Source organism: Hevea brasiliensis, chromosome 5 (assembly GCF_030052815.1).
Source record: "Hevea brasiliensis isolate MT/VB/25A 57/8 chromosome 5, ASM3005281v1, whole genome shotgun sequence".
In the NCBI taxonomy this organism is placed as follows: Eukaryota; Viridiplantae; Streptophyta; class Magnoliopsida; order Malpighiales; family Euphorbiaceae; genus Hevea; species Hevea brasiliensis.
Window position 1 is genome coordinate 84,295,029 of NC_079497.1, and position 24,734 is coordinate 84,319,762.

Below are 24,734 nucleotides of genomic sequence, written 5' to 3' on the forward strand. Positions count from 1 at the left end.
TTACTTAATTTGTGTCATGCTTTTGAAATTAATTTATGAAATATGATTTATTTTAACCATTTATCAAAAGTATTATTTCATTTGAGGTTCCGAAAATTTTTAAGAAAATCCTTATTATTACATGCTAAAAATGGAGAAAACCGTTCTTCGGAACCTGTTAAAAACACTTCCAATATTTTTATTTCATCATCTCAAACTCCAATATCATCAATAAAACTCAATATCAATATCTCGGTGATTTGTCAATTTCAGGTCTCAACAACCTTTTCAGTTTTCAAAACATCCCTTTCTCAGGGTTCTCATATATAAACAACCATTAAATACTCAAATTAATACCATACATAACCATAAATCTTTATTATTTACATGAACCTCAAAATACATTACATAAATCCTAAATACATATGAGAAAATAAAAAGTTAATTACAAGATGACAAAATGGCATCTAGTGCCCTACCGATGCACTGCAGGTAGTGAGGTGACACGGACACTGAGCAGAACTGTCGGATGGCCTCACCCAGTCTGTGGTCTACTGGGCTCACGATCGGGGTCTCCAGTACCTACGCGTGGCAAAAGCAACGCGCTAAGCAATAATGCTTAGTGGTGCAATAATATAATAGAAGAAAATAGCAAGAAAATAAATGTGTATACAATGTGTATGCTTTCTTTGTTTGATCTTGGTATATTCATTAATTCATTAACTTTGTTCACTTTTATTCATTTGGTTGCCCCAAGTAACCTACACTAGACGACTGGACTGGATAACGGGTAAACTGGCACTGGGTACCTAGTACCTCGGGCCGTCTCACCATCGGTCTCCTATGCATCTCCCGGTGTACCAGCGAGCTAACAAGCTGTAAATGATATCAGGCACAAGGCCAAGTCTCAATGCAAAGTCAGAATGGCTAAAAGCCATGAAATCACAGAATGGCATTTTTGCCATGTGCGATCGCTAATCGAACCCTATTGGCATGCCAAACTATCCAAACCAATCTTGTTAGGTATACTAGGGCATTTGAAACTCTTAACCGTCAATTTGTGAATTTCAACTTTTTGGTGTTACTATTCATCATTGGTCAACAAAAATGTTGACTTTTAGCATAAAAATGTGTACATCAACTTTGGCACTCCCAACATACCACATTTGGTGTTTAAAACTTGTTGGCATTAAGTGTTTTTGCAATTTCAAAGTGTAACCCACACTAGCAGAAAATTTCAGTTTTGGTGCCCTAACTTCACTGTTCCATTGGACACTGCTACTGTTGGAATTTGAAGAAATGTAAAACATGAAAGTTGTTCCTTATTTTGTCTAGTTGAATTTCCTTTTTTGAATCACTCCATTTGGAGTTTTGTAGCTCCAGATATGGCTCAAAAACCCAAGCTGCCCGGATATGCAGTCTGCAGAATTTTACCATATCTACAGTGCATGAACAGTGACTTGAGTCACTTGGTTGAATGGGTTCTGGCCATAATTTGGGGTAGGTTCCTTCATGAAAGTTGTTTGTCTATGTCTTAACTTGTTTCTGTAAAAATTTCAGACCAATTGACCAAATCTACAGTGACTTATGGCCAAATGAACAGTTACTGTTCATTTGGCAAATTCTGCAGAATTCAGTTTCAGGGTTCCGGATTGTGGCTGGGTTTTGACCCTTTTGCTTTGGTCTTTTGGGCATGCTTTCTTCAGCAAAAATGTGCCATTATAAGCCTAGTTTCATGTCCAAATGGCCAAACACCAATTGGACTACCACTGCCCAAGTTATGGCAGTGCAAAGGGACTGAAATTTCAGTCCCTATGCTGCTGTCCATAGGGCAGTTTTCACCTTGAGTTTGCCATCCAATTTTTCAGTTCTAATTAGGGTCAACCTACCTAAAATGGTCATTAATTGACCATTAAAATGTTCCCTAACCATTTCCTAAGCTAAGTCACAATTTCACCTACACAAACCCTAATGTCCAAACTCATTACTCATACACTTTGATTAACATACTTACTTAAGTCTCCATGCATATTAATATCATAACCATGATTTCCAACCATTCTAAGCTTATCAAACAATCAACCTCAATCTCCCATAGGGCTGCCTAAATTCTTTGGTAGAGCTACACATGGATTTGTTTCATTATTTCACAATTTTTCATTCATTACAAGCATAGATCATGGAACTAATGAGTTTTAAACTTCATATATGCACTAACCTTGATTAGGGCAGATTTTTCCCCACTCAAAACTTCACTTTCCTTCACTCTCTAGGCTGCCAAACACTTCCCTAAGATGAGTGGACAACTTTTAATGAAAGGGGTTTAGGGTTTATGGTGAAAAGAAGAGAGAAAGTGAGCTTTGGTTGAAAATCAATGGAAGTTTGGCTATGGGATTTGAGAGCTACGGGTGAGCATTTGTGAAGGTGAGGGCTGCTGGAAATTTTAGTGATTTTGGTCTTCATTTTGACTCTTTTAAGTGGTTTAAGAAGGCTTGTCAAATTTTGATTGGTTGGGGGTATGTTAATGACATCACATTATGTCAAAATTGGCTTTTTATTTCATTTTTCTTTCCTTTTCTTTTCTACCACATTTCAATTTAATTTTTAGCAATATTTATTCATATTTTGGGTCATAATAATTATTTACTTAACTGGACAAGTCGGCCAAAAATCACCTCTGAAGGCGAAATGACCAAAATGCCCTCCGTTTGGCTTAACGGGTCAAAATTGTCTGTACCGATTGAAAAATTTTTCTAGGTATTTTCTTGGCATTCTAATGCCATGGGAACCTCGATTACCCTTCTCTGGAGTCCCAAAAATTATTTTATAATTTTTCCCCCGGGTCTAGGGCTCCTCGTTGGGAGAACCGCAACTTCCCTCCGGTGACCCATCGCTTGGGCACCGGCTCGTTTGACTCAGTTGTATTTTATTTCTAAAATTTTTACTAAATTTTTCTTATTAATATTTGAGTTAATTTTGGTTCCTGACTTTAGTTTAAATATTTTTCCGGACGTTCTAGCTGTCCGGATCGACACCGGTCACCGGAACAGTAGGATGTACGGAGTGGTTACCGGGAGGGTGTTACAATTTTGCATTTTTAAGTTTCACATTTTTGAATTTCAAGTTTTCATGTCACTATTCGCTTCATTAGTCAACTAAAATGTTGACTTTTGCATAGACAATAGGTGCATTGGTTTTAACACTCCCAATGTACCATATTTTGCATTTAAAACTTGTTGGTTTTGGTCACTTTCTCAAAGCTTAGGTCATTTTGGCAAAATTGCCAATTTGCGGTTTTAGTGCTCCGAAGTTGCACTGTTCCATTGGTCGATTTACTGTTGGAATTTGATAAAACTTCCTTCATAGAAAATGTTTCTTATTGTCTTAAGTGTATTCTCATTTTTGGATCACCTCAATTGGAGTTTTGTAGCTCAAGTTATAGCCAAAATAAGTTTACTGTTCACGTGCACTGTTCATGCTGAGATTTTGGGTTCTAGCAGATTTTGGTCCAACTTTGGTCAGTAACTTAACCAAGTTAAGTTCATAATTTGGTCTAACTTTCTTCATATGAAATGTTCTACTATGCCTTAGGTTTCTATCGGTTCAAGAATCGCCTAAATCCGAGTTTTCTAGAGAGAGTTATAGCCATCCAAACATTACTGTTCAAATGTAAATCTGCAGAGTTGCAGGTTTGATAACTCAACTTTGTTCAATAATTTGAATGGGTTAATGGCATAATTTGGGGTAGGTTTCTTCATGAAAGTTGTTTGTCTATATCCTATCTTGTTGCTGTAAACATTTCAGGTCAATTTGACCACTTTACAGTGAGTTATGGCCAAATGAACAGTTACTGTTCATTTGGTCATTCTGCAGGGGCTGTTTGCAGGGTATCCGGATTGGGGCCAACTTTTGGTCCACTTTCTTTGGTCTTTTGGGCATGGTTTCTTCAGAAAAAATGTGCCATTATAAGCCTAGTTTCATGTCCAATTGGCTAAACACCAATTGAACCTACACAGCCAAAGATATGGCAGTCCAAGTGGACTAAAATCTTAGCCACCCTGCTGCACTCATTGGGCAGCCTGCCCATTCCACTTTGCCATGCAATAATTCACTCCTAATTATGGTCAACTTTTCTCAAATGGTCACTAATTGACCATTAGAATGTTCTTTAACAATTTCATAAGCAAAGTCAAATTTTCACTCCTAAACCCTAGCTCAAAGTCATGGTTTTCACAATTTCTTTAGTTAACTCTTTCATTCTTTGTATATATATATGTATACACTTTAAACATAATCTCCAATTCACTCTAAGTCCATTAATACAATCAAACTCATTCCTTCCTAGGGCTGCTGAAAATTCAAGGGATGCATACACTTAACTTTTATTCATTTAATTTACAATTCCTCACTTATTTCAAGCTTCTAACATGGAATCAAAGAAGTATATATATAAGTAGGCACTAACCTCACTTTAACCTCTTGTAGGGCAGATTTCTCCAAGCTAAAACTTCACTTTCCTTCACTTTCTAGGCTGCCAAACACTTCCCAAGAGGTAGAGACAAGCTTTTAGTGAAGGGACTTAGGGTTTTATAGTGCAAATTCATGGGAAAATGGAAGTAATCAAAGAAAACTTCCATGGAGGGTTATGGAGGAGAGGTGTAACACCCCTATGTTCGGTAGTGCGTTCTGCTGCTCCGGTGACCAGTGTTGTCCGGACAGCTAGGATGCCTAGAACCGTACTTCGATATGAGTGAGGAGACATAAAATAATGAAATACAAGAAAAGAAAGTACAAGAAAAACAAAGGAAAAATGATAGCAAAGAAATGTGATCAAGTTAAACGAGTCGGGAAATCTAACGATGGGTGACCGCACCGGGAAGTCACGGCGTGGACCGTTGACTAGCCCTGGACTGCGGGGAACCCTGGAAAATATTTTTAGGAATTAAATATCCCTTATTGAAGTATAAATATCCTTAGAAAAATCAAAGAAAAATTAAATAATTAGTACAAAGAAAAGTGAGAAATCGAAAAACGGACAAAACCTGGTATTACCGAAAAATCGGGAATGCAACCCGAACAGGGGCATTATGGTCATTTGACATCCCGAAGTGTCTTTTGACCTAAATTTCCATTAAAAATAAATAACATTACACTTAGAAAATAAAATGAAAAATTAGTTTAGTGGTACCTAATGTAAATAGCCAAAAGTGGAGTGAAAATTGTGTAATTAGCACTTAAATCTTATTAAATCATTTTTCTCAAGTAAGTGGGGCACTATGGGATTAAAATATATGCTAAGTGGGCAGATTGCTTCCATCAAACTTCATCTTCTCCAAGGTTCCTCAACATTGCCGAATTGAAGAAGTGAAGAAACCACCATGGCCATTTTCATTCAAGCTTGATCCACCCCTCCATTCCACCTCCAATCACTTAGATTTCTTCATCAAAAATTGTCTACACATCATAAGGAAGAACTTGATACCAATTTTAAGAAGTTTAATCAAGGTTTGGAAAGTTTCAACCATAAGGTAAGTTAGTATTTTTGAAGATAGCTTTGTTAAGTTTTGTGTGCATGTTATGGGTGTTGGATTTGTGAAGAAAATTTTTGAGTTTGAAGAGTTATTGTTGTTTTCATTTTGGACAGCCATGGAGTCACGTTTTTGATGAGATATTTGTGCATATAATTGATGAGAAATGGTGTTGATCATGATGATTTAATAACCTAGTGAATTACTTCATGTTTATATGGTTATTTTGGCACTTGGATGAGAATTGATGAATTGTAGGGCAATGTGGTGTTGAAGAAGGTTTTCGGCAGCTTGGGAACCCTTGAAAAATTGTATGTATTGATGGAAGTGTTGGCAGAATGTTTACATAGAAGAATTGATGAATGTATATGTAAATTAGTAGTGGAGATTATATGTAATGATTAAGTGTATTTATGTACATATATTGCTAAATTTGGACTTTGTGGTTTAGGGTTGTATTTGATGTATTGAGAATGTTTGTATTCTGTCCAAATTGACCATAGTAAGAAGTGATAAATGAATATGGAATGGTATAAAATCAGAATTAGGTATGGGGATTTAAAGTAGAGCAAGTTAAATGTGTGTTTTAATTGGGGTTTGAAAGACATATAGAGGGCAGTGTGCAAATAGACCTATAACTTTAAATGTGTAACCTCAATTGGTATGAGACCAATTGGAGGTGAAACTAGGCACAAAATGTGCCAACTTTCATTGAGAAAACATACCAAAATTCTGCTTGCAAGGTGACCTAAGAAAATGACCAATTCGGATTAGGTGCAATTAGGGCCTGAAAAATGACCAATTGGGCAGCAGTGAGTGTTTAGGCCATAACTCACTCAAAACAGGTCCAATTGACCTGAAAGTTTAACCATGAATAGTTAAGACCCATACCTACAAGTCTTATGAAGACACCAAATCCCAGAAATGACCAGAAGCAAGTCAAAAAGCTTGCACAAGTTCAGGTCCAAAAACTGGCCGAACCAAAGTTGACCAAATTGACCTAAAATTGACCTAAATTGGTACCATTTGACCAGCAATAGTGTAATGACCATAACTTGGTCTACTTAACTCGGATTGACCTAAAATTTTGCACCGCGGTCCATAAGACATAGATCTACAAGTTTGTAGTTTTGACTGAAACCCGAAAACCGAGGAAACTAGACCGTCTGGCTAGGTCAAACTAGTATCCTGAAATCCAGCAATTTGCAATAAAATGCAAGAAAACGCAATATACATAGAATTGAGTTTGGTAACACGTACCAACCCTAAAACCCTATCGAATGTGACATATAAAGGACACTAAAACCTAATTTACCTAGAAAACATCGAGGGTCGGTATATTAGGTGATTAAGCAAATAAAGGTATTCAGTGAATTATTTATCGATCACTATCGTTAGAGGCAAATTAATTTAGCACTGAAACACTTCAAATTGTGTTTCTCAGTTAACAAGGACTCAGCAAAAGGGAAAGAAATACTGAGTCAAGACCAGGAGACAAATATCAGAGGTTTGTGCACAACAACTATTTCTCTTGAATTTTTCAATTGAAATAAATATTGACTATTTGTATATTATTGTTTTAAATTGTGGAAATGTGTTTGATGAACACTTATTGATTGAAAAACATGGTGAATGGTTTGAAACTGTGAAAAATTGTTTGAATGATATTGATAGATACTTATTGATTGAAAAGCACTGTAAATGGTTTTTGTGGAAATTGAAGTGAATTACGAATTGTGTTGCCATTTTGTGAATGAAATTATAACTTTGGAAATTTATTGGATTCTTACGGATCATTTGAATAAAATGTTTGGAATTGTTTTGACTCACAATTGGCATGACACTGATACTATGTTCCTCCTCCATTAATGGGGTGAGTGTGATTATTCCTCCCTCTTTGACTTATCAGTCTGGGGTGAGTATGATTATGTTCCTCCCTCCTTGACTTACCAGTCTGAGGTGAGTGTGGATGAGTTCTCATTATATAGCTAGCTTCCTCCCTCATTGATTTCGATTATTGGGGTGAGTATGTCTTGTCGTAGTATACAACACGGCATATATGGAAAAATTTGTGTCATGACCTAAATTGTGTTATTGATTGGCAACATTATATTATTCAGTTATTTGATCGAATTGTGTTATTGATTTGCAAAACGATATTATTCAGTTATTTGATCGAATTGTGTTATTGATTTGCAAAACGATATTATTCAGTTATTTGATCGAATTGTGTTATTGATTTGCAAAACGATATTATTCAGTTATTTGATCGGATTGTGTTATTGATTTGCAAAATGGTATTATTCAGTTATTTGATCAAATTGTGTCATTGATTGGAAAAAAACTGTGTTATTCAGTAATTTGAGCAAATTGTGTATGAATTGGCAATACGGTATTCTTAAACTATTTGACTAAATTGTGTTATTATGAATTTTGATAATTTGTGAATTGGAGTTTAAATTCCTTATGACATTCATTGTCTTGAATTTAACTATGGTTTTAAGTATCCACTATTGATATGATTTATGAATTGTGATTTAAAATTGTATTTGGTTAATGTTGTGCACCACTGAGACATTATCTCAAATGATAGCTTTCATTCTTTGTCGCAGGTAGAGAGACAGATAGGGCAGCAGACTAGGCTGCATATACATCCAGCGAGGGATTACCTGGTATAATGAGTATACCAGTATTTTGCATTTTGTATTGTAATGTATGACACTGTATGTACATTTTGCTTTTGGTTTTGAGCAGTTATAAATTCAAATTGTACCTTGAAGTTGTAAATTAATTATGAGTTATTTGACTTGTGAAAATTGTATTATATTTCCTTATCTCAGACTTTGAAAAATTTCTATGGAATTGAGTTGATAAATGGTTGTGTCGAGAAATGTATTGGAGTTGAGATTTGGAAAATTATTGAAGTGCTTTTACTGAGTTTTTACAAGAACTGTTTTGTCCAAAATACAGATGGCACTCTGCCAAAATTTTTACAGAAATTCCAAATAAACCAAATGAGTTAATTGTTTCACTTCAGTTCACCAAAGTCTTTAACACCTGTAAATAGTGCTCACCACTGTAAAATAAGTAAGAAAAGTTTTTAAAATCCCTTGTAGTGTATTTAATGGGTTATCAGTAGACGAAGTTGGTAATTCATTAGGTATACTACGGGATCATGTTATGCCTTACAGAGGGGTAGGGTGTGACATGTTTTAGTGGTATCAGAGCAAAGTTTTTAAATTCTGTTTTCACATGTTATTTGAATATTCTTTCTTCGTAGTACAACTGCTCAATATCATTGTTTGATACATACAGTACATTACATTATAAATATGCACTAACGGGAGGAAATCTCCTTGTGTTACTTGTTTAGGAGATCTAAGATCCTCGCATTGACCATGGAAGAGGGTGATCGTTCAGTCGATCAATCTATTGAGGCTGAGGTGCAAGGGGATGCCCCAGCCCTACATAATGTCAGTGGTTCAGCAGCACCAGCCCCTGCAGTACCGCAGTTCTCTGCTCGGTTCGCTCAGCAGACGGCTGCAATGTTCCAACAAATGGATGGTAACGCGCCTACTCAAGTCCCAATACGGACACCAGTGGTACAACCACAGTCTCCTACGAGGCAGTATGACAAATTGATGAAATATGGGGCTACAGAGTTTAAGGGGACAGCAGATCCCCTAGAGGCTGAACAGTGGTTAGAGAGGATGGATAGGGTATTCAAGAAACTACATTGCACAGAGGAGCTCAGATTTGAATACTCAGTATCTTTGTTACAGGGGGATGCTTATGACTGGTGGAAAACCATTCCCCACAGTCTGGTAGAACCTGCAGTGCTAACCTGGAGTGACTTTCTCAGGGAATTCAGGCAGAAATATGTCCCTGATGCTTATGTAGACCAGAAGCTGCAAGAGTTCCTAAGTCTGAAACAGGGGAGCAGATCAGTGGCTGAATATGAAAGGGAATTTTTCCGCCTAAGCCATTATGCAGTAAGTCTACTTTCTACCAGTAGGGAGAGATGTAAGAGGTTTGAAACCGGCTTGAAGCCTAGTATCAGATTACAAGTGGTCGGATTCAAACATAACAACTTCTCTGAACTTATTTCTCAAGCACTAGAATTAGAAAGAATTGAATCTGAAGCGGCTCTTGAGAAAAAGAAATCAGAGAAGACAGAAAAAGAGGGAAAGTCAGCAGAACAGAGTTCTAGTGGTCCTACTGGAAAGAGGAAAAACTTTGGGGGATACGACAGAGATAGTAAGAAGTCCGGTAGAGATAGATCTTTTAGACAGAAACCACCTCGATCGGATCAGCAAACTCAACAGAAACCCAGGAATGCGCTGTCAGATCGACTTTGTGAAACTTGTGGTAAACCACATAGTGGGGTATGTTATAGAGCTGTAGGAGCATGTTTTAACTATGGAGAGACTGGCCATTTTGCTAGGGATTGTGTAAATCCAGGTCGTTCTGGATCATTTACTACACCAAAGGGATCAACCCAAGTTTCTACCCCAAAGAGTTCACCATCAGTTAGTAGAGGTAGAGGTAGAGGTAGGGGTAGTACACCTAGAAGTCAGAGTACTGTGAATCAGCCAGAACAGGGTGATGCTCCAGCTGGAGTATACGCTATACGACAGAAAAGAGACTGAGACTTTTGACATCATTGCCGGTACTTTCTCAATTGGTAACTAAGATATATATATATATGTATTATCTGACCTGGAGTCTGCATACTTTTATGTTAGTGTTAGAACTATATGTTCTATTGTTATTCCTTTATAGGGGAATAAATTTTGATGCATTAGTGATTAGCCCTTTAAGATAAGGATTGTGATAATAAGTGAAATTAGTTTTGAAAGAGTTTATCGGCGAAAAGTATTTTCTAACACACCATAAATTATAAAGCTAATTGGCGAGCCTACTTAATGTAAGGCAAGAGGACGTAAAAGTAAGATGCAGTAATGGAATTGCTCTAGATGAGGGCAAGGAGGTTACTGTTAGAAATTGCTAATGGATATTGTAATCAGAATAAGATTCGAATGTCAGTGAATTCAAAAAGAATAAAAGATAACAAAGTTTGATCTATTGGGATGTATCATAGTAACTATGCAATGTTCTTGATATTTATCTTTGTAGATTAGATTCTGATCGACTTGAGATTATTGTGTAGAGCTACGTACTACCCGATAGTATACCCAGATAAGAATAGTTACCAATGGTATCTGTTTTGGTATAGTTATGCCATGACAGAATTTAATTGTTAGAAATAAGTTTGAAAATCCTACTTAGGGATCTAAAACTTAAAAGTTAGAATATCGAAAGGTTATAGTTCAGTACAAAAGAAGTAAGTTATAGAATATTGTGACAGTAAAAAGAGTTATGGAAGTAGAGATTTGAGCAGTTGATTCATATATAACAAAGAAATATTACGAATGTGAGGAAGACTATGGATTAGAATGGTGGAGGACCCATGGTGATGAATAATTCTAACATGACCTCAAGGGTCATTCAAGAAGGAACATGAACCGAAATATTAGACAGCACAATAGTAAGAAGAGATTGGTGTTATACAAACAAATCAAACATTGTATTAGATTGTTAAAAGACTTATACAAATTTGAGAAAAAGAAGGTTATACGATCGTATAGAAAGGAGAAAATAAACGTACGACTATTGTAAGATGGATACTGGGTAAAAATTTCGTGGACGAAATTTATTTAAGGGGGGGAGAATTGTAACACCCCTATGTTCGGTAGTGCGTTCTGCTGCTCCGGTGACCAGTGTTGTCCGGACAGCTAGGATGCCTAGAACCGTACTTCGATATGAGTGAGGAGACATAAAATAATGAAATACAAGAAAAGAAAGTACAAGAAAAACAAAGGAAAAATGATAGCAAAGAAATGTGATCAAGTTAAACGAGCCGGGAAATCTAACGATGGGTGACCGCACCGGGAAGTCACGGCGTGGACCGTTGACTAGCTACAATTTGCGGGAACCACGGAAAAAATTTTTAGGATTTAAATAGAACCTTATTGAAGTATAAATATCATTAGAAAAATCTAAGGAATATTAAATATTTAGTACAATGAATTGTGAGCAAGCGAATAACGGACAAAACCCGGTATTCTTGAAAAATCGGAATGCAACGAGCAGGGCATTATGGTCATTTGACATCCCGAAGTGTCTTTTGACCTAAATGTCCATTAAAAATAAATAACATTACACTTAGAAAATAAAATAAAAAATTAGTTTAGTGGTACCTAATGTAAATAGCCAAAAGTGGAGTGAAAATTGTGTAATTAGCACTTAAATCTTATTAAATCATTTTTCTTAAGTAAGTGGGGCACTATGGGATTAAAATATATGCTAAGTGGGCAGATTGCTTCCATCAAACTTCATCTTCTCCAAGGTTCCTCAACATTGCCGAATTGAAGAAGTGAAGAAACCACCATGGCCATTTTCATTCAAGCTTGATCCACCCCTCCATTCCACCTCCAATCACTTAGATTTCTTCATCAAAAATTGTCTACACATCATAAGGAAGAACTTGATACCAATTTTAAGAAGTTTAATTAAGGTTTGGCAAGTTTCAACCATAGGGTAAGTTAGTATTTTTGAAGATAGCTTTGTTAAGTTTTGTGTGCATGTTATGGGTGTTGGATTTGTGAAGAAAATTTTTGAGTTTGAAGAGTTATTGTTGTTTTCATTTTGGACAGCCATGGAGTCACGTTTTTGATGAGATATTTGTGCATATAATTGATGAGAAATGGTGTTGATCATGATGATTTAATAACCTAGTGAATTACTTCATGTTTATATGGTGATTTTGTCACTTGGATGAGAATTGATGAATTGTAGGTCAATGTGGTGTTGAAGAAGGTTTTCGGCAGCTTGGGAACCCATGAATAATTGTATGTATTGATGGAAGTGTTGGTAGAATGTTGACATAGAAGAATTGATGAATGTATATGTAAATTAGTAGTGGAGATTATATGTAATGATTAAGTGTATTTATGTACATATATTGCTAAATTTGGACTTTGTGGTTTAGGGTTGTATTTGATGTATTGAGAATGTTTGTATTCTGTCCAAATTGACCATAGTAAGAAGTGATAAATGAATATGGAATGGTATAAAATCAGAATTAGGTATGGGGATTTAAAGTAGAGCAAGTTAAATGTGTGTTTGAATTGGGGTTTGAAAGACATATAGAGGGCAGTGTGCAAATAGACCTATAACTTTAAATGTGTAACCTCAATTGGTATGAGACCAATTGGAGGTGAGACTAGGCACAAAATGTGCCAACTTTCATTCAGAAAACATACCAAAATTCTGCTTGCAAGGTGACCTAAGAAAATGACCAATTCGGATTAGGTGCAATTAGGACCTGAAAAATGACCAATTGGGCAGCAGTGAGTGTTTAGGCCATAACTCACTCAAAACAGGTCCAATTGACCTGAAATTTTAACCATGAATAGTTAAGACCCATACCTACAAGTCTTATGAAGACACCAAAACCCAGAAATGACCAGAAGCAAGTCAAAAAGCTTGCACAAGTTCGGGTCCAAAAACTGGCCGAACCAAAGTTGACCAAATTGACCTAAAATTGACCTAAATTGGTACCATTTGACCAGCAATAGTGTAATGACCATAACTTGGTCTACTTAACTCGGATTAACCTAAAATTTTTTACCGCGGTCCATAAGACATAGATCTACAAGTTTGTACTTTTGACCGAAACCCGAAAACCGAGGGAACTAGACCGTCTGGCTTGGTCAAACTAGTATCCCGAAATCCAGCAATTTGCAATAAAATGCAAGAAAATGCAATATACATAGAATTGAGTTTGGTAACATGTACCAACCCTAAAACCCTATCGAATGTGACATATAAAGGACACTAAAACCTAATTTACCTAGAAAACATCGAGGGTCGGTATATTAGGTGATTAAGCAAATAAAGGTATTCAGTGAATTATTTATCGAACACTATCGTTAGAGGCAAATTAATTTAGCACTGAAACACTTCAAATTGTGTTTCTCAGTTAACAAGGACTCAGCAAAAGGGAAAGAAATACTGAGTCAAGACCAGGAGACAAATATCAGAGGTTTGTGCACAACAACTATTTCTCTTGAATTTTTCAATTGAAATAAATATTGACTATTTGTATATTATTGTTTTAAATTGTGGAAATGTGTTTGATGAACACTTATTGATTGAAAAACATGGTGAATGGTTTGAAACTGTGAAAAATTGTTTGAATGATATTGATGGATACTTATTGATTGAAAAGCACTGTAAATGGTTTTTGTGGAAATTGAAGTGAATTACTAATTGTGTTGCCATTTTGTGAATGAAATTATAACTTTGGAAATTTATTGGATTCTTACGGATCATTTGAGTAAAATGTTTGGAATTGTTTTGACTCACAATTGGCATGACACTGATACTATGTTCCTCCTCCATTAATGGGGTGAGTGTGATTATTCCTCCCTCTTTGACTTATCAGTCTGGGGTGAGTATGATTATGTTCCTCCCTCCTTGACTTACCAGTCTGAGGTGAGTGTGGATGAGTTCTCATTATATAGCTAGCTTCCTCCCTCATTGATTTCGATTATTGGGGTGAGTATGTCTTGTCGTGGTATACAACTCTGCCAAAATTTTTACAGAAATTCCAAATAAACCAAATGAGTTAATTATTTCACTTCAGTTCACCAAAGTCTTTAACAACTGTAAATAGTGCTCACCACTGTAAAATAAGTAAGAAAAGTTTTTAAAATCCCTTGTAGTGTATTTAATGGGTTATCAGTAGACGAAGTTGGTAATTCATTAGGTATACTACGGGATCATGTTATGCCTTACAGAGGGGTAGGGTGTGACAAGAGGATCACGTTTTGAAGAAGAAGATGGCTGCTTGTTTTTGGTCTTCCTTGGTCTTTATTTATCTCTTTTATTAATTAGTCAAATGGTTACTTAATTGTGATTGGTTATGGCTTTTAAATGACATCATCAAGGTGTCATAAATTGCTTTTTATTTCATTTTCCTTTTCTTTTATCCACTACTCATTTCCAATTTCATTTTTAGTAATATTTATTCATATTTTAGGTCATATTAATTATTTACTTAACTGGACAAGTCGGCCAAAAATCACCTCTGAAGGCGAAATGACCAAAATGCCCTCCGTTTGGCTTAACGGGTCAAAATTGTATGTACCGATTAAAAAAATTTTCTAAATATTTTCTTGGCATTCTAATGCCATAGGAACCTCAATGACCCTTCTCTGGAGTCCCAATAATTATTTTATGAATTTTTCCCCGGGTCTAGGGCTCCTCGTTGTGAGAACCGCAACTTCCCTCTGGTTACCCATCGCTAGGGCACCGGCTCGTTTAACTTGGTTGTATTTTATTTCTAAAATTTTTACTAAATTTTTCTTATTAATATTTGAGTTAATTATGATTCCCAACTTTAGTTTAAATATTTTTCCGGATGTTCTAGCTGTCCGGACCGACACCGGTCACCGGAACAGTAGAATGTACGGAGTTGCTACCGGGAGGGTGTTACAAATCTTGTCTAGCTCAGGTGGAAAAGCTAGCCTGTAGGCTACTGGACCCACACGTTCAATGACATCATATGGACTAATAAACCTAGTGCTTAACTTACCCTTCTTACCAAATCTTAGCACTTTCTTCCAAGGTGATACCTTGAGAAATACCTTATCGCCAACCTCATCCTCTATATCCTTTCTCCTCAGGTCGGCATATGACTTCTGTTTGTCTGAGGTAGCTTTCAAATTTTCTCTGATGAGTTTCACTTTTTTCTCAGTCTGCCTCACCAAGTCTGGGTTCACTACTTTCTCTTGCCCCATTTCTATCCAACATAAGGGAGTCCTGTATCTCCTCCCATACAATGCTTCGTATGGAGCCATATTTATGCTGTCTTGGTAGCTGTTATTATAAGCAAACTCTACCAAAGGAAGATACTTCTCCCAACTTCCTTGAAAATCAACAATGCAGCTTCTTAACATATCCTCCAATACCTATCATATCATATCATTCATGTCATTAGTGTCAGGTCATTGTTATCATTCCTTTAATAATTACAGCAATTCATTAAGTTCTAAGGGTTACTTGAATCACTCTTTCTGACTGTCCATCCGTCTGTGGATGAAAAAGCCGTACTAAAGTGCAGTTGAGTGCCCAAAGACTCTTGTAGCCTCTTCTAAAACCTCGAAGTAAATCTCGAGTCTCAGTTAGATATGATCAATGTTGGCACTCCATGTAGTCGAACTATCTCATCTATGCAAATCTCTGCTAACCTCTTCAGTGAGTAGTCGGCTCTAACTTATCACACCCTACCCCACCGTAAGGCATAACATGATCCCGTAGTGCACCTAATGAATTACCATACTTCTCCTACTGATAACTCATTAAATATACTATAAAGAATTTTAAAACAATTTTCATTCATTTTGAAAGTGGTGGGTAAATTTTTTACAAATATTAAAAACTTTTATTTGACACTAAGTTATAAATCAAATTTTTGGATATTTAAAATCTCTGTAATTTTTACAAAAATTCTGGCAGAGTGCCGGCTGTATTTTGAGAAAATAAATCTTCAAAACCTACAAAGCAAAACACTCCCAATGTTTTTACTCAACCACCACTCCAATGCAAATCATTTTCATATCCCCATTCAATCCAATTAACTCAATCTAATTTTTCAAGCCATACTTAGCATAAAGAAAACCACGCATGGATTTCAAAACTCAGGAAGAAATTTGGATATTACATTCATTACAAAACTCAGAAATAAATTTGAATATTACAATAATTTGCATTTTAATTACATACCCAAAATAATATTACAAAAGTTCTTGTACAACTGCTCAAATAAATTACATACATATAATTATATACATACATCAAAACTTATGTATAAGGGTATACCTATGATATGCCTGGAGCTAATCTGAATGTGTCTTCAAGGCGCAGCTACAGGAATCTCACTCAGTTGCTCTATTTACTTTCACCTGCGACAGTATACAAAGCTATCGCTGAGTTGTGAACTTAGTGGTATACAACTAGAATTTAAAACATAGTACAATATACCTTAGCAAAATTACAGCAAAGAATTTGGAAATCTGGATATTCATCATGTCACACCCTACCCCTCTGTAAGGTATAACATGATCCCGTAGTATACCTAATGAATTACCAACTCCGTCTACTGATAACCCATTAAATACACTACAAGGGATTTTCAAAACTTTTCTTACTTCTTTTACAGTGGTGAGCACTATTTACAGGTGTTAAAAACTTTTGTGAACTGAAGTGATAGAACTAACACATTTGACTTATTTGGAGTTTCTGTAAAAATTTTGACAGAGTGTCATCTGTATTTTGGATAAAACAGTTCTTCAGAAAACCTATAAAAAGCACTTCAATATATATTTGCAAATCTCAACTCCAACATATTTCTCAACACAACATTTTTCTCAACTAAAATCCGCAATGATTTTTCAAAGACTGAGATACAAGAAATATAATACAAAACTATTCAAGTAAATGAAATCTCAAATTTACATTTACAATAATTTACATTTAATTACATACCAAAATATTTTACAAGAGTTTCTATACAACTGCTCAAATAATTTACATACATATTATTACATGCATACATCAAAACCTATGTACATGGGTATACCTATGATATACCTGGAGCTTATCTGAATATATCTTCAAGGAAATTTACTTACTGCTCTATGCTCTTCTTACCTGCGACAGCATACAAAGCTATCGCTGAGTGGTGAACTCAGTGGTGCACAACTATAATTTAAAACATAGTACAATATACATTGACAAAATTTACAGTAAATAATTTGGGAATCTGAATACTCATCAAATTCCAAAACTCAAAATATTCATTGCCAATAATGTAAATCATTTGTATAAATGACATTGATCACAAAATTCAATTTATCAAATCATGACTAACCATTTAAATAATTCTAACGAAATCAATTATACATAAACCATAATGGAAATCAAAATTCCTTACCATTCAAAAGCCATTCTTTATCTCAAAAATCATTATGTATTTCAAAAATCGTACTGTATCTCAAAAATCATACTGTATCTCAAAACTCATTCTTTATCTCAAAAATCATTCTTTATCTCAAAAATCATTCTTTATCTCACTAACCATGCAAGACTAATCCGAAAGGGCCATATTCGATGTGATTCTAACTCCCTATGGTCGGGGAGGTCAAATCAGATTCTAACTCCCTATGGTCGGGGAGGTCGAATCATCGTGCACAGTACCATCACAATAATGAATCTTCCGTAAGGGCCATAACGATAAAATAAACTTAGATCTAACCTCAAATCAGAGGAAAATCTAAGCCTGTGCACGTACCATGGTAATCAAAACACAACTAACTCCATTGTCTTCTCAACAAATGAGAGAGACGGGTAATAACCTAGTCAAGCATCTATAGTGAGATATAAAACAATATCACAATCCATTTAGTGAGCACAAATCACAATACAATTCGATTCAAAGTCAATTTCAATATCCAATAAAGTGCTCATCACAATTCAAATCATACAATTGCATTTTTCCATGAAAATTGCCATCACAATTCAAAATATGTTCTATCACAATTTTCTAAAACATAATTTATTCAATCCATAACAATGCTTAATACTTGTGGAAATACCATTTCACAAAGCTAAATTCATACCTACTATAACAATTTCAATAATCATTGAATTAAATCCAATGCTTGTTAAACATAATACATAAGAAAAATATGTCATTTAATCATATGAAATATTCAAAACAAAATCAGTTAAAAACTAGTTGTGCACAAACCTCTGATAATTGTCTCCTGGTCTGGACTCAGTGTTTCCTTCCCTTTTCCTGAGTCTTTGGTAACTGAGAAACACAATTTGAAGTGTTTTAGTACTAAATTAAATTGTCTCTAACGATAATGTTCGATAAACAATTCATTGAATACCTTTATTTGCTTAATCACCTAATATACCGACCCTCGATGCGTTCTAGGTAAATTAGGTTTCGGTGTCCTTAATATATCACATTCGATAGGGTTTTAGGGTTGGTACGTTTTACCAAACTCATTTCCTTGTTTAGTGCATTTTCTTGCAATTTGCTGGATTCCGGGATACTAGTTTGACCTAGCCGGACGGCTTAGTTCCCTTGGTTTTCGGGCTTCGGTCAAAACTACAAACTTGTAGATCTAGGTCTTATGGACCGCGGTACAAAATTTTAGGTCATTCCGAGTTAAGTAGACCGAGTTATCGTCATTATACTATTGCTGGTCAAATGGTATCAAATTAGGTCAATTTTAGGTCAATTTGGTCAACTCTGGTTCGGCCAGTTTTTGGACCCGAAATTGTGCAAGCTTTTTGACTTGCCTCTGGTCATTTATGGGTTTTGGTGTCTTCATAAGACTTGTAGGTATGGGTCTTAACTATTCATGATTAAAATTTCAGGTCAATTGGACCTGTTTTGAGTGAGTTATGGCCTAAACACTCACTGCTGCCCAATTGGTCATTTTTCAGGTCCTAATTGTACCTAATCCGAATTGGTCATTTTCTTAGGTCACCTTGCAAGCAGAATTTTGGTATGTTTTCTCAATGAAAGTTGGCACATTTTGTGCCTAGTTCCACCTCCAATTGGTCTCATACCAATTGAGGTTACACATTTAAACTTATTGGCTAAAATGTACACTGCCCTTGTTTACTTTGCTTAACACACATCAATTACACACATTTACCTTGCAATATGTTTACTTCCCTACCAAATCTGTTTTGGTACATTACCAAAAACACAATCCCCTTTACATTAACATCATTTTGGGCAGATTACAATTATCCTCAATATACCAATTAACACTCAATTTACAAGTTCTAAGTACAATCACATACACACCTAACCATTACAAATTTTTGCATATACTTTACACAACAAGTTCATATACATATCCATCAATCCTTCTATGTCAATATTCTGCCAACACTTCCATGAATACATACATTTATTCAAGTGTCCCCAAGCTGCCGAAAATCTTCTTCAACACCAAATTGTCCTACAATTCATCAATTCCCATCCAAGTGCCAAAAATCACCATATAAATATGAAGTAATTCACTAGGTTTATTAAATCATCATAACTAACATAATTCTCATCAAATATATGTACAATTACTTCATCAATACATGATTACATGGCTGCCCAAAAATGGATATCTCAATACTCTTCAAACTTAAAAATTTCCTTCACAAAACCAACACCCATAACATGTATACAAAGTTTATCAAAGAAATCTTAAAAAATGCTAACTTACCTTATGGTTGGAGCTTGTTAAACCTTGCTTAAACTTCTTAAATTTGGTATCAAACTCTTCCTTGTGATGTGTAGACAAACTTTAATGAAGAACCCTAGGTGATTGGAGTTGAAATAGAGGAGTGCATGGAGCTTGATTGAAAAATGGCCATGGAGGATTTTTCTTCTTCAATTCGTCTAAGTTAAGGGAGTGAGGAAGATGAACATTCTGCTGGATATAGTGGACTTACACCTGCCCCATTATGTGTTTATTATATTCCTTTAGTGGCCCACTCACTCAATTTTAACTATATAATAAGCTTACATGTTTTATTTACACATTTTTCACTCCATTTTGGCTATTTAATTTAGGTACCACTAAACTAATTTTTCATTTTATTTTATAAGTTTAATATTATATATTTTTAATGGACATTTAGGTCAAAAGACAATTCGCTATGTCAAATGACCATAATGCCCTGTTAGGTTGCATTCGATTTTTCTGATATCTGGGTTTGTCTGTTTTTCGATTTCTCACTTTTGGTTGTACTAATTATTTAATTTTTCTTTGATCTTTCTAATGATATTTATTCTTCAATAAGGGTCTATTTAAGTCCTAAAATGTTTTCGGGGTTCCCCATGATCCGAGGAGCTAGTCAACGGTCCACGCCGTGACTTCCAGTCATGATCACCATCGTTAGGTTTCATTTCGTTTAACTTGGCTACATTTCTTTGCTATTATTTTTCCTTTGTTTTTCTTGTATTTTCTTTTCTTGTATTTCATTATTTTATGTCTCCCCACTCATATTGAAGTGTAGTTCTAGGCATCCTAGCTGTCCGGACAACACTGGTCACCGGAATAGCAGAACGCACTACCGAACTTAGGGGTGTTACACATCAAATTCCAAAAATCAAAATATTCATTGCCAATAATATAAAACATTTTTTAAATTGACTTTGATCAAGAAATTCAATTTATCAAATCACAGCTGGACATTTAAAGTAATTCTAGTAATTATGGAAATAAAGATTAATTTCAATAAAATCAATTATGCATAAATCCCATTTGAAATCGAAGTTCTTTACTATTCAAAAACCATTCTTTATCTCACTAATTATGCAAGACTAATTCGTAAGGGCCATCTTCAGGGTGATTCTAACTCTCTATGGTTGGAGAGATCGAATCGGGATTCTAACTCCCTATGGTCGGGGAGGTCGAATCATCATGCACAGTACACAACACAATAATAAAACTTTCGAAAGGGCCAATGAAAAACTTAGATCTAACCTCTAATAAGAGGATAATCTAAGCACTTAGATCTAACCTTTAATAAAAGGAGAATCTAAGTCTGTGCACATATCATGGTATTCAAAACAAAACAAAGCTAACTCCATTGTCTTCTCAATGTAACGATTGGACTCCAACCACTAGAAGAATTGTCCGCTTTGGCCATAAGCTGTAACACCCCTAAGTTCGGTAGTGTGTTCTGCTACTCCAGTGACCAGTGTTGTCCGAACAGCTAGGATGCCTAGAACTACACTTCAATATGAGTGAGGAGACATAAAATAATGAAATAAAAGAAAAGAAAATACAAGAAAAACAAAGGAAAAATAATAGCAAAGAAATGTGATCAAGTTAAGCGAGCCGGGAATCCTAGCGATGGGTGACCGCACCGGGAAGTCACGACGTGGACCGTTGACTAGCCTCGGATGCGGGAACCACGGAAAACATTTTTAGGACTTAAATAGACCCTTATAGAAGAATAAATATCATTAGGAAGATCAAAGAAAAATTAAATAATTAGTACAAAGAAAAGTGAGAAATCGAAAAATAGACAAAACCCGGTGTTACCGAAAAATCGGGAATGCAACCCGAACAGGGGCATTATGGTCATTTGATACCCCGAATTGTCTTTTGACCTAAATGTACATTAAAAATAAATAATATTACACTTAGAAAATAAAATGAAAAATTAATTTGGTGGTACCTAAAGTAAATAACAAAAATTAAAGGTTAAATGTGGAATAAGTGGGGGTTAAGTTTATAATATGAATTATTTGTGTGAGTGGTCCACTAATGATTAAACTAAACATAAAATGGGCTGATGTAAGTCCACTATAGTAGCTGAAACTTCATCTTCCTCAAACCCTCTCAACATTGCCGAATTGAAGAAGAATAAAATCCTCCATTGCCGTTTGGTTTAGAGCTTGATCCTTCCCTCCATTTCAACTCCAATCACTTAGGTTCCTTCATTAAAAATTGTCTACACATCATAAGGAAGAGCTTGATACCAAAATCAAGAAGTTTAATCAAGGTTTAGCAAGTTCCAACCATAAGGTAAGTTTGTATTTTTGAAGATTGCTTTGTTAAACTTTGTGTTCATGTTATGGGTGTTGGTTTTGTGAAGAAAAATTTAAAGTTTGAGAAGCTATTGATATGTTCATTTTGGACAGCCATGGAGTTATGTATTTGATGAAATATTTGTACATATATTTGATGAGAATTGATGTTGGTTAGGGTGATTTAATATCCTAGTAAATTATTCCATATGTATATGGTGATTTTGCACTTGGAATGGAAATTGATGAATTGTAGGACACTTTGGTGTTGAGGAAGCTTTTCGACAGCCTTGGGATTCTTGGATAAATGTATGTGTTCATGAAGGTGTTGGCAGAAATATTGACATTAAGGTTGATGGATATGTATATAGATTGATTGTGTAAAGTGTATGTAAGAACTAGTAAGGTTTAGGTGTATATGTGATTGTACTTAGACTTTGTAAATGTGAGTTTTAATTGGTGTATTAAGGATGTTTGTAATCTGCCCAAAGTGATGTTAATGTAAAGTGGAATATGGTTTTGGTAATGAACCAAAACAGAATTGGTAAGGGAAGTGGACATATAGTAATGTAAGTGTGTAATTGATGTATGTTTAAGTAAGGTAGTTAAGGGCAGTATGCATTTTAGTCAATAACTTTAAATGTGTAACCTCAATTGGTATGAGACCAATTGGAGGTGAAACTAGGCACAAAATGTGCCAACTTTCATTGAGAAAGCATACCAAAATTCTGCTTGCAAGGTGACATAAGAAAATGACCAATTCGGATTAGGTGCAATTGAGACCTGAAAATTGACCAATTGGGCAGCAGTTAGTGTTTAGGCCATAACTCACTCAAAACAGGTCCAATTGACCTGAAATTTTAACCATGAATAGTTAAGACCCATACCTACAAGTCTTATGAAGACACCAAAGCCCAGAAATGACCATAAGCAAGTCAAACAGCTTGCACAAGTTCGGGTCCAAAAACTGGCCGAACCAAAGTTGACCAAATTGACCTAAAATTGACCTAATTTGATGCCATTTGACCAGCAATAGTATAATGACCATAACTTGGTCTACTTAACTTGGATTGACCTAAAATTTTGCCCCGCGTTCCATAAGACATAGACCTACAAGTTTGTAGTTTTGACCAAAACCCGAAAACCGAGGGAACTAGGTCAAACTAGTATCCTGGAATCTAGCAAGTTGTATTAAAATGCACTAAACAAGGAAATGAGTTTGGTAAAACGTACCAACCCTAAAACCCTATCGAGTGCGAGATATTAATGACACTAAAACTTAGTTTAACTAAAACGCATCAAGGGTCGGTATATTAGGTGATTGAACAAATAATAGCCTTCAGTGAATTACTTATCGAACATTATCGTTAGAGACAGTTTAATTTAGTACTGAAACACTTCAAATTGTGTTTCTCAGTTACCAAAGACTCAGGAAAAGGGAAGAAAACACTGAGTCGCACCGAGAGACGATTATCGAGGTTTGTGCACAACAACTATTTCTTTTGAATTATTTTCAATTGAAATAAATTATGACTATTTGCATATTATTGTTTTAAGTTGTGAAATTGTGAAAAATGGTTTGAAAGATATTTGATGGATACTTATTAATTGAAAAGCACTGTAATTGGTTTGAAACCACAGCTATCATGTACATTGATTGTATTCCTCGCTAGCTTGTCTAGTGGGATGAATTGAATTCCCTATCTGGCTGAAGTGTTGAGGTGTGTGCCTGTTGAGGACGAATATAATGAGTACTCATATTTTTGCTAGCTAGCTATGTTATTCCTCATTAGTCATTGACTTTTGGGATGAATTGAATACCTCATTAGCTATCGGCTTTTGGGATGAATTGAACTTGGGAACATGATTAAAGCTGTGTGTGATTTATTGATGCATATTGTAAGATTGTAAAATGAGTTTAAATTCTTATTGACATTCACTGTCTTTTGAATTTAGCTATGTTTTGATTACTGAGATTATTGTAATATTGTGTTAAATTCCTTATGACATTATCGTCTTGAATTTAACTATGGTTTTAAGTATCCACTATTTACATGACTTATGAATTGTGATTTAAATTGTATTTGGTTAATGTTGTGCACCACTGAGACATTGTCTCAGCGATAGCTTTTTATTGCTGTCGCAGGTAGATAGACAGACAGGGCAGCAGACTAGGCTGCTAGTACCTCTAGCGAGAGACTACCGGGTATAATGAGTATACCAATATTTTGAATTTTGTAATGTAATGTATATTCACTGTATGTATATTTTGTTTTTGGTTTGAGCAGTTGTAAATTCAAATTGTACCTTGCAGTTGTAAATTAATTATGAGTTATTTTGGCTTGTAAAAATTGTATTATATTTTCTTTATCTCAGTCTTTGAAAAATTACTGTGAATTTGACTTGAGAAATATGTTGTGTTGAGAAAAATGTTGAAGTTGAGACTTGGAAATATATTGAAGTGCTTTTCTGAGTTTTACAAGAAGCTTTATCCAAAATACAGATGGCACTCTGCCAAAATTTTCTGAAATTCCAAA

At 35.2% G+C, this 24,734-nt stretch overlaps 1 long non-coding RNA gene across 1 annotated transcript; it reads right to left on the reverse strand.

The window, feature by feature from the left end:
• Positions 1-238: 238 nt before the first annotated feature.
• On the reverse strand, positions 239-2,246 carry LOC131180243 (uncharacterized). Its single transcript, XR_009149044.1, has 2 exons — positions 2,198-2,246; positions 239-561 (listed from the first exon to the last, which is right to left on the reverse strand). It is a non-coding gene; the product is annotated as an uncharacterized LOC131180243 (long non-coding RNA).
• Positions 2,247-24,734: the final 22,488 nt, after the last annotated feature.